We start from the raw sequence: 12,164 nt of genomic DNA on the forward strand, positions 1-12,164 counted from the left end.
ATTAGCTCCTTAGCTTTTCCCAGCCCAGGCTGTTCTAGTAATTAGCCACTCCTTTCCCAGTCGGGCCCTTTCCAGGGGAGCTTATTGGATAAATTGATAAGGATGAGCACAAGAGAATATCACAAGCACATAGAGACAACATGAGAAAAGCTACAGTATAAAATCAGTTACATTCAGCAAGGGACATAAAAGACAATAAGAAGGTCTATAAATACGTTAGGAGAAAGAGACCGACAAAGGCAAGTGTAGGTCCACTACTGAGGAGGGATGGAGAGCTAATAATGGATGGTGCTGAGAACACTGAGGTATTCAATGACTATTTTGCATCCGTCTTCACTAAAAAAGGTTAATTGTGACTGGGGTGGTGATCCACAAAGGGATTCAAGCCCTGTGATGCTCAGCATCACAGAGCTTAACTTTTAGATGCCTAGAAAATCACAGGAATACACTACGTTCCACAAAGTCTGAGTTGGGCATCGAGGCTCCCAATACAATGAATAGGGAGACACTGAAATCTTAAATAGCGATTCACAAAAGCCAGCAGGGTAGGCGGGGAACTGCCTATGCTAGCCAGTAGGAGATGTTGCTGGGGAGGGGGTGCTAAGCCCCACCCCTCTCTTGGAAATAGGTGCCTAAATCCAGATTTCAGGGAGGCTCCTTGCTCTGTTTAGCAATCCACAAACAGGAACCTGATGCCTGGAGTCAGATGGCTTAGGTTATTCAGGAGTGTCTTGTGGGAATGAGTTAGGTGCCTGTCTTTCTCCACACAATATGGGCAAAGGTGGATGCAATGCTCATCTTATAACCTATAGCCCAGTGGTTAGCGCACTCCCCTATGATGTGGGAGACCCAGGTTCAATTCCCCCCTCTCAGGCAGAGGTGGGGAGAAAGGATTTGAATGGGGCGGGGGTCTCCTACTGCTCAGAATCAGTGCTCTAACCATTAACTATGTGATATTCTGATGGGGGATGATACATCAGTCTGTCCTGTTGAAGCTGTTCCACTCTGGACAAACAATGAAAGAGTGATTGGAGAAGAGAGACTGGTCCTGGGATCTCCTACCTCCCAGGCTGAAGTCCTGGACTACAGAGTCATTCTCTCTGTCCCAAAGAGAGGGAGGCAGAAGGAGCCTAGAGGGAGATAGCAGTGTGCAGCCCCACAGGCTGAAACATGGGTGCCAAGGGAACTTTTCACTCTGAAAACTCAGGGACAAAGTGAGTTTAGGTGCATACAGGGTTTGATGGGAGTTTTGTGGATTGCAATGGAGCCAAAACTGGGACCTAGATGTCTACTCTAAACTCCAGACTTTGGTACCTAAGAATCTTTGTGGATCCCACCCCAGAAACTTAACCCAATTAATATTAACAAGGGGAAAGGAACAGATACCAGAACAGGGAAATAATAGCTTAGTGAATATTTAGATAAATTAGATGCATTCAAGTCAGCACAGCCTGAGAAAATTCATGCTAGGGTACTTAAGAAACTGGCAGAAATTATCTCAGAACCATTAGCAATTATCTTCAATAACTCGTAATGATGGATGAAGCCCCACAGGTCTGGAGAAGGCAAACATAGTACCTGTCTTTAAAAAGGAGAACAAAGAGGACCCAGGGAATTATAACCAGTCAGCCTAACCTAGATACCCAGAAAGATACTGGACCAAATTATTAACAATCAATTTGTAAGCACATAGAGGATAATAGGGTGATAATTAATAGCCGACATGGAGTTATCAAGACCAAATCATGCCAGACCAATCTAATTTCCTCCTTTGACAGGGTTACTGGCTTAGTGAATAGGAGGACGCAGTAGACATGATATATCTTGAATTTGGTAAGGCTTTTGACAGTCCCACACACATTTTTCACAAGGAAACTAGTGGAATATGGTCAAGATGAAACTAGCATATGGTAGGTACACAATTAGTTGAAAAATCATACTCAGAGTAATTATCAGAGGTTCACTATCAAACTAGGAAGACATATCCAGTGGGGTCCTGCAGCAGTCTCTTCTGGGTCTGATATTAGTCTACGCTTTCATTAATGACTTAGATAATGGAGTGGAGAATGTGCTTATAAAATTTGCAGATGACACCAGCCAGGAGGGGTTGCAAGCACTTTGGAGGTCAGGATTAGAGTTCAAAATGACTGACAAATTGGAGGGTTTGTCTGGAATCAAGATAATATTCAATAAAGACAAGTGCAAAGTACTACCCTTAGGGAGGAAAATCAAATGCACAAATACAAAATGGACAATAACTGGCAGTATTGATGAAAAGGATCTGGGGGTTATAGTGGAAATGGAATATGAGCCAACAATGTGATGCAGCTGTGAAAAAGGCTGATATCATTTTGGGGTGTATTAACAGAAGTGTTGTATGTAAGATACGGGAGATAATTGTCCCACTCTACTCGGCACTGGTGAGGCCTCAGCTAGAGTACTGAGTCCAGTTTTGGGTGCCACACTTCAAGAAAGATGTGGACAAATTGGACAGATTTCAGAGGAGAGTAACAAACATGATAAAAGGTTGAGAAAACCTGACTTATAAGGAAAAGTTTTTTTAAAAATGAGGCATGTTTAGTATTAAGAAAAGACTACTGCACTTCTCTTCCCACAGGTTGCCCTTTGGTCTCCTTATTTCTCCTTCCTCCCCACTGTTAACAGTTAAGGTTTTCTTCTGCTCCCGGCCACTAGTGGATTACTGTCTGTATGCTATCTGGATTGCCAGCACAGTTGCTGACAGCATGTCAGCTAGCCAGCAACTCCCCTCTGGGGTCTCCTTGCCTGTCCTCCAACAGCTCTTCCTACGCAGTTCCCCTTGTACTCCACTTCCTTTCTCCCCTCCCTCACTGGATTCCATTTTTCCTCCCTTTTCCCAGGTTTACAAAACTGGGCATGTGTAATATTGAGAAAAGACGACTGAGGGGAACCTGATAAGAGTCTTCAAATATGTTAAGCGCTGTTATAAAGAGGACAGGGATCAATCATCCTGCATGTCCACTGAAGGTAGGACAAGAATAGACTTAATCAGCAGCAAGGGAGATGTAGGTTAGATATAAGGAAAAAAACTATCTAACTATAAGGATAGTTATGCATTGGAATAAGCTTCCGAGGGAGGTTATGGAATCTCTGTCATTAGAGATTTTTAAGGATAGGTTGGACAAACACCTGTCAGGGATGGTCTAGGTATATTTGGTCCTGCCTCAGCACCGGGGGCTAGACCAGATGACCTCTCAAGGTTCCTTCAAGCCCTACACTTGTATAGTTCCTAGAACAATCAGAAAGGAAGGAAACAATGCTAGTTTGGATTTAATATTAATTTTTTTTAGTAAGCAGCTTGAGTCTGATCCAGTGCCTACTGTCGTCAATGCAGTCTTTCTGTTCACTACAACAATCTTTGAATCAGGCTGTATTTGCAGATAAAATGCTTATCACATATTCCCATATGAGATCATTCTCACCTGAGCTGGACATTATTTGCCAAATTTTCAGAAATAGCTCCACCACATCACACACAGAAATATTTAATCGCAGGGGAATACACATTTACACCACTAGTTATCCTTTGCAGAGGCACCCACACATGCACAAATTTTGGAGGTGCAATTTAGTGAGCTCGTTTTGAAAATCTGAGCATACAGCTCCAGTGTTTACAAATTAGCAGGTCACAGGCAAATAATAGACTGTATATTCCATGATCACCTACTGACTTCATTACAGTCACCGCACATACAGGATAACACTGGTGTAACTGCAATATTCTAATTCATGTGTGTGGCTTTGAGAGCACAATTCTAAACGGCAGCATAGCCAAAGGAACAAATGAGAGCCATGCTTATAAGGTGTTTTTTACATTTTTTGTCAAATAAGGAGAATATGCTTGTCACTTTTCCTATTGCAGAAGCTCATAAAATGTTACCCTGATATAGGAGGTGATCTTCCCCAAATAAATAAATGGAACTCAGAGTCTTAAATGGAAATAAATTAAGAAAATCAGAGACCAGAGCCAATTGGCTTGCTTCACTGTGTAGACAGAGGATCATGGTTTTCAAAACACAATGATTAATTTGTTTTCTTAGAGTAATTACCAATTAATCATTTGTCTAAAGAGGCAGTATTATGAATTAGTCATAAACAGACTTCAGCCCAATTATAAGGGCTCAATTAGATCATTTAAATGAATGTTTATTCTCCTAACAGCTCAGTGGACATTTTTTTTTGTTTTTTTAATCAAGTGAAAAACATACATCTAACTGGAAAATGGCACACATTTAAAATCCATAGCCTCAGACAATCTCTTAAATTCTACCTGGGCTCAATAATGTATCCATAGCTGACCTTGACCTCTCATAGTTGTCTTTTGCTTAAGCATTTAATCTTACGTCTCCATCGGAGTCTTTATTTCTAAAACTATATTTTGTTCCGGTTTTTTTTATGCTACCAGATGATTATGTCTGAAATAGACATTCTTCTATAGCACACCACATGGCAACATTAACAATCACTTGAAAATACAACGGCACATAATATGCAGGCTGTTTAGCAGAGTGTCCTGAAAGATGCTGCATAAAACATCAGCTGTACAGAGCGTACTAATACTTAGCAATTGAAAGAGTCCCATGGGGGTACATCTGCCAGATATAAATATTAATAAAAGTGAATTGTGAAAGGTAGATTAAGATTCACTAGTCATTATTATTATACAACATCAGGTGCTAGCTGGGCCGCTGGTTGGAATGAGACATTGTCATCTTGACCTATAACACAATTAATGAGGCTGTTGTAAGAAAACAAGATCTTCAAAGGGAAGGCTATGCACATTCATGCAAAATGAGATTTACTTGGGGACTGATCCAAAGCCACTGAGGTGAGTACTTTCCAGATCCCTCTGCTAGGAAGATAAGTATAACTATTTAACAGGAACTTTCTCCGGCGCAGCACTCCTTCCGCTTGATCCTGTAGTCAAGTCATAGTCCTATATTTACGGTATCAGCCTGTAGCCATCAAAATGATCTGTGGGAACACTTTCCAGGCAGGCTTTCCACACTCAGAATCCTTGTGTCCATGCCAGTGGATGCATAACATGAATGTGTATCAAGTCCCTAGGCTTTATTACAAGATTATGTAGGAGAAGGTAATAGAATGGGGGGAAGGATCCCTTGGTTAAAGATCTTGGACGAAATTTATTTGCACTGGTGTGACTCCCTTAACTTCAGTGGAGTTACTCTGGATTTATACCAATATCAATGAGTGCAGAACTTGGCCCACACACTAACAGTAACTACACTAGCTAGCAAACAGTTTTAGAAGGCCAAGCAGGTTTAGAAGCTTGGGTGTCTTGCTTCCTTATTTTTCATGTTTATTTTTTCCCTCTGATTCTCAGTAAAGTCCCAGATTCTGCACAGTACTCAAACACATCCTCAAATCCATCTCCATTCAGCAAAGCCCTGAAGCACATGCTGAATCGGGGCCTAAATTGGCAAATCTAGGGAAACCGAAGAGCAAAAAATATTGAATGAGAACAGCTCGCTCTGCAGGAAGGTTATTTAATTTAAATCCTCATATTAGTAGGTTCACTCAGCCCAGGTGTACATTCCAATATACATAAATACGAACAACATATTCAAATTGCATAATCCATTTAAAAAACTAAAACTGTTGAAATGGACTCGATGCTCGTACTTCAATCTGAACATTTACTGTACCACTTCAAGGCTTTTTTTTTTAAATTATCATCCACCATAAGTAAAATTCTGAATGAAAGCCAAGTCACTTCATATTTAATGAATCATTTCTATTTCCCTATGTTACTGTGCAAAAAAGAAACCTGTTTAAGCCTCTTTATTTAATGCTGAGTTCTGTTCCTCTGTGATAAGTGCTATTTGCCAAAAGCTTAGTTTCCAACAGAGTTCAAAGTAAAGTTAAGTCATAGACATCAGCGTAATCAGGATTTCAAGGTTGGGAGAGAGCTTTATTAATTGTGGTCCCAGGGCAGTGCTTGCCACCACCGCAGTTAAATAGATGTATTTAGTTAGCTAACCTACTTCCTTGAACAGACAAAGTTTGATGGCGTTCAGTTTTAGATGGAAAGTACGTAAGTGTTCTCATTTTTACCTGATATGGAAATTTGGGGCCTGAGCCAAAGCTCATTGAAGTCAATGGGAGACTTTCTACTGACTTCAGTATACTTTCAATCAGGCCTTGAAGGACTGGAATGCTGTTCTCTGAATCTCATTCTTAAACAGCGCTCATTGAAGTCAAGGGGAGCCTTTCCATTGACTTCAATGTGCATTGTATCAGGGCCAACTTTCCCTCTGGGAAGTATGTAGATTAACAAAAATTGTGACAGTGTCCTTTCTTCCCTTCTGAATGAAGCCTAACATGAGTTACTGAGAGAGAATAAGCGCACTCACAATAAATCCCTGAAGAGACAGTAATGTTCATCACTGTTTTTTTTATTAAACGTAGTTTGTTCAGGCTTGTTTTAAGAATTAACTTTGTGGATTCATGAGATTAAAGGCTTAAATGAAATCAATGAAAATGACATGATGTGTATCAAAGTAATTGCTGCTTGGTTTGCAAACTCTAAAGGACCAGTTATTTGTGAAATACTGAGGGCTTAGAGCAATAATTATGGATTTTTCCAGTAAAAAGATGAAAGAAAGTACTACCACTACTCTAGGCTGAATTGAAATGTTTATCGTTCCCAACTGAATAGGACATTTCCTACAATAAGAAGCTGCATGATGCCCTCTCCAATGTAGCAATCCGATGTATGGAACAATTTGAAGAAAGTAATTTTGCTGGCTGTGTACAGGATAACTATGTGGAAAAGTAATATAATAATATATGCCTTAGAGACTGTAAAACAAATGAAAACTTCTAGCCCTGGCATCCATCCTTCCCTTTTTACCTCTGTGCAAAGCTGTATGGAAAATATATTAAAGTCATGAGTTTTGGTAGGCTCCATTGTACATATGGGAATATGTGATACACTATTTATTTGGTGATTGTCTTTAAATTAGATTTTTCTGATCCATAAAGGAAAAGCCTGTAATATACTAATCTCCCAAATCCTTGATTTCTAATGTTCATTTTTCAAATAAATCATGCTGTGCAGAGGAATGTGGAGTAGCTATTTTTGGACACACCTACTAGAAGGCCCAAGAAGGATTTGTTGCGCTGATATTATGTCGTCTAATTTTATTTAATCTGCTGGATTTATTGAAATGCAAAAATTAACCTTAATATTTTTAGAACAAATTTTAAGTGGTATGCCTATTTGCAAGCCCTATTTCTCTCCATGGTGTGCCACTTTTGCTGGTCTTTAGACCAGGGGCGGCTCTACCGATTTTGCCGCCCCAGGCAGTCGCCGCCGAATTGCTGCCATGCCCGGAAGAGCGACGGAGCTGCAGCTGAATTGCCGCTGTGGGACACGGACGGCCGCCCCATTCTGAATGCCGCCCCAGGCACCTGCTTGGAAAGCTGGTGCATGGAGCCGGCCCTGCTTTAGACAATCTCATGATATTTTCTACAGAACTCTCTCCTAGCAGCCAATTCCCAGCCCTCACTGTTTAAAGCAATGGAGGTTACCTGATAGGGCCTGGTTCAGTTCAACCATAGAGCAAAAGAGTTTCAACCTCCTGATTCATTATTGTGAAAGAGACAAAAATTGGACGAGATGTCTGAACAGTATCCATAAACAAATGCCTCCACTGTACCCGGTTAAAATGGAAATGAACAAAAAACAGATTGACGACCATATATGGTTGTCGATGAACTATTCTACTGAAGGGCTGGTGACCATGTGCTGTAGGTGTTCCTCATATAGAACATTAGGCATCTGAACTCAATTCACCTACCTTGTCTTCCCCTTTAGGGCAACTGCTTAGTCACTTTGTGCCATCAGAGCAATTCAAAGTAACCAGGTCAGGAGCCAAAGATCCTGCCGGCTGGCCAGCCAGCTTGCACAGAACTTTAATTTAATCCTTGTGCCCTTCTCCTCATAATATCGGGAAAAAGGAACAATACCCAAGTCTAACCTAAAGCTACTCATTTCTTACTAAAAATACTCCTGGAGCAAAGAGGAAATATTACCAAACCATCAGGTAATTTAGAAGCTTCCAGCTTCCCAGCACTCTGTTTCATGCTCACCAGGACTGTAGGAAACCTCATGGTTACTCTAGACATGGAGACATAAACCTAAAAGGGAAGATGTGTCTTTCTTCTTTGATCATCAGGAGGAAATAAACTCCAGTGCCTACTCTAGCACAATGGGTTGCTGGTCTACGATGGGGGTTCCTAGGCTCTACAGTAATATAAATAATAATAATAGTTTGGTTCATTTAACTCCAGACATTTCAAGAGAGTTATTTGTGTATCTCAGTATTAATGATGTGATCTTTGAGAGGGTAAACGCTTAAAAGATGTATTCAGTTGCTGGAACAAACACAAACCTATGTTGAAAACAAAGGAGTCACTGGCATAGCAACAATGGAAAGAGACATAGTTGACCAGCTGTGTGAGGAGTCTAGACGAGGTGATATATCTGGCAGTGAGGAATATATATTGCAACACCCATGATTGCAGAGAAATATGGAAATGACCCATGTGGCCAGATCCTCATCTGATGTAAATGAATGAAGCTTCACTGAAATCAGTTGCCCTGAGTTTCTATGGCCTTGTTTGAGTTATTTCACCTGAACCACATCTATATCTTCCAGATTCACAATTTATTATAGATGTCTGGGCTTACATGTATGAGGGTAATCAAAAATTATTTTGTGACAGATTAAGCAGCTGAACAAGGCTACAAAATTGACTGACATACTAAAATCTTTGTAAATAAAACTTCATTTGAATATGAAATGCTTTCTTCTGTATGTGGCTTCAGTGAAAAAGAACAAAACATAACAGATGCTGTTTATACAAGGAGAGGCTCCTAGTGGTGGACAGGGAAAGTATATATAACTGTCATTACTGGCAATTATGTTTCTTCTCTTAGTGCAAGTGAAATCCTCCACATATCTTGGGTGAAAAGCTTATTCTTTCCCTTTCACTATCTCCAGTGGGCCCATATCTTACCACTCTTCTCCTTGCATTGACTATTATCTTAGTCTCTTTTGCTGCTGCTAACATCACTCATGGTTGGGTGTCAAGTACCTTGACCAATGATCAAATACGTCACATCCATAACCTGCCAGATCGCCACTAGGTCTGGAAAGGAGAAAGCTCAGGAGAATGAAAGTCTCTCCTTGAACAGGGATACTAAACACAAAGCTCAGATCACAGTGAAAGTAGTAGGTCAGTACATTGATGGAAGACGAAACAGTACCTTCCAAGTGAGCTGTTGACTGTCTTGAGCAATCCAAAGTGCTATTGGTGGATTCACTCTATTTCCTCTTTTGTAATTAGAGATTCTCAGGAGGCTTGTTCTGTACCCACTGTGTCATTCATCTCCCTTGGTGCTGAGTTATCACTTCTCCTTTGTTCAAATCTATCCACTCTGCTTTCCAGGGACTGAGTGCTTGACTCTGTCTCAACTATTGGTAGCAATGTAGGTTTGTTCTAATTGGTGGGTTGGCAGTTCTTAGATTCAAATCTTGCCCAGAATCTGGCCCAAGACTTTCTTCTCAGCAGTCTGAGGTTCTGAGTTGATCTTCAGTTATTTTGGGATTAGCAACAGAGAGAGCACAGCTTTAATCTTCCTCCTCCTCCTCCTCCTTCTCCATATTTCCTTGTTCTTGTTCACATTCCTCTGATTTCTCAAAATGCAGGCATGGTTGTTATACTTTCTCTCTCTGCTTCCTCTACAGATCTTTAAAAATAAGAGTTTTTCGTCTATAGTTCAGGGTTTGTTTTTTTTAATTAATGTTGATTTTCTCTGGCGTCATTGGCAGAGCTTTTGAGAGTTTCCCCTGGAACTTCTGCCCTGAATTGGATCACTTGCTGATGATGATGAGGGCAGATATTTATCTTTTGTTTTCAGCACACTGCACAGCTACCACTGAAATCCCACCTGCTTTTTCCTTTTCCTGCTGTTTCAGAGCCAACATCGTCCTGAGCTTCAGTGCTGGTAGAGAACCCATCATGTGGAGCTGGGCTCAGAAGGAGCTCTCCATATGTTCTGTAATATGGAAAATATCCAGTGGGAGAAAAAGGTTGATTCAGCCTTGATAGTCCATTGAGGAGCGAGATCTCAGAACCACAGTTTTCAGCAATGCTGTTGTTTAATAGAAGGGAGTCAGAGGGCTCAACACTAGGCATGGAAGAGATTGCTTCCTTCTCTGTCTCATAACTTTGTGGGATGCTCTGAAAGAAGCATATGGATGATCAAGATCTAAGGTCTGTAACTATGAAACGGGAATGGGAGTTTTGGGGTGATTTCACTCTTGGCTTTGTGCCTGCTTACATTAAGGGTGAATTTGGTCCATTATCTATGGTTGGCAAATTAGAATCTCCAAGGACATTCAGAGGGGGGGAAGAGTGTGGCTTACAATGGAGTTCTCAGGAGTTAAGGGGTGGAGACACCCAACTGCATGTTTATCATGAGATCTGTGAGAAAGTCCTGCATACCTACAGACAGCCACTGGGGAGGACTCCACAGGACATTGTGCTGCCACTGGTTCCTATCCCATGATTGGGCAATTTACAACTCACAGAGTGCTGGAGGGGCAGAGCAGGAGTAGATGGGATTTCCTGCTGGATGTTGCAGGCGTTGGCTGGGGGACATGCCACACAAGAGCTGTTGTCCCCAGCTCTTCCCCTAATGGATTGCTACTTCCCCCCACACACACACTTTCAGAGCCCCATTCATTACTGTGCTGGCACTGAAGGCATTTTCCTCTAGAAATATCTCTGTGTGTTTGGAGGTTGGAGGGAAGCATTAGCCTGAAACATCCTGGGTTTGATTGTGCTCAGCCCGGATGAAGGCTGCAAGGAGGGGAGAGGGCACAAGGAGCCTTCCACACGCCGTTGTGGAATTGCCATTTCTCTGCAATTGCATGCCATTGTGCAGGGACCAGGTACAATAACAGTACTTGGACTTCAGGGACACAAACACTCTGAGTCTAGCACCGTTGCAATGCAAGATTCACCAGAGGCAATGCAAGACCATGGCCTCACCTTGGCACCCCCTGAGGCCTAGTGCCCTCATAGTGAGTTCGTATGTGTGGTGGGGGGGAGGGGGTCTCCTCTGCATAGTTCTGGGCCCAGGTGACCCTTGTTGCGCCCCATTTTACTCCTTTCTCCCCAGCGTAGCAGTCTCTGCTTTGTCTGCTTCTGCTCTGACTAGCTGGATTCACCTCAGCTTTACTCCACACCTGCCCTCTTACCATATTCTCCTCTGCTCTGTCCCCCTCATGTCCATGCCCTTCTCTTTTCTTTCCATTCAGCTTATCTGCACCTGAGTAAACCCACCCAGAAAAGTTGTGGAACCAACATGACATTTGCCACCATCACATTGTTCACTGTGCTTGTGTGTTATCCCACCCTGGCTCTATCTTATCTATTTAGATTGTACATTCTTCTGGGACTGTCTATTGCTTTGTTTGTACAGCACTTAGCACAAAGGGACCCCATTCTTTGTTGGCCTTTTGGAACTACCAGAATAAACATGATTAATAATAAAAATGACATGACACAGACCAACAGAGGTGACCCTTTGTGGGGGAGACATGCCCTGCACCCCTGTCAAGTGGTGGCACAGTAGCTAGACTACCCTGGCACTCCTGAAGACATTGCACCTGCCTCATGAGAATACACCCTCTGCACCTCTCCCTACTGCAACCATGACTTAAGGGACTGATCCTGTCCTATTGAAGTCAATGGGAGCACAATTTCTCTTGCAACTTACTTTATCACTGCAACCAACTGCAACCTCACAGACATCTCCTCTTTGTTCATTGCTCTCTGTGTTAGCCTCTTTTCCCTCTGCAGTAATGCTTAAGCCATCATGTAAAACTGGACTGCCAAAGTACTCTTCATATGACCTATAATATGGAAAATATCCAGTGGAAATAACTAAGTTGCTCAGGGTCTCATCTTCTCTTATAGTGTTAACTTTGCAGCCACCACTTCCTTCTCTTTTTTCTCTTCCTATGTCACCTTCTTTCACTTCTGCTCTGATAAGTAATGTGTCCAGTGACACTGGGTTGATAAAAAAT

This window comes from Lepidochelys olivacea, assembly GCF_965140295.1.
Source record: "Lepidochelys olivacea isolate rLepOli2 genome assembly, chromosome: 8".
Taxonomy (NCBI): domain Eukaryota; kingdom Metazoa; phylum Chordata; order Testudines; family Cheloniidae; genus Lepidochelys; species Lepidochelys olivacea.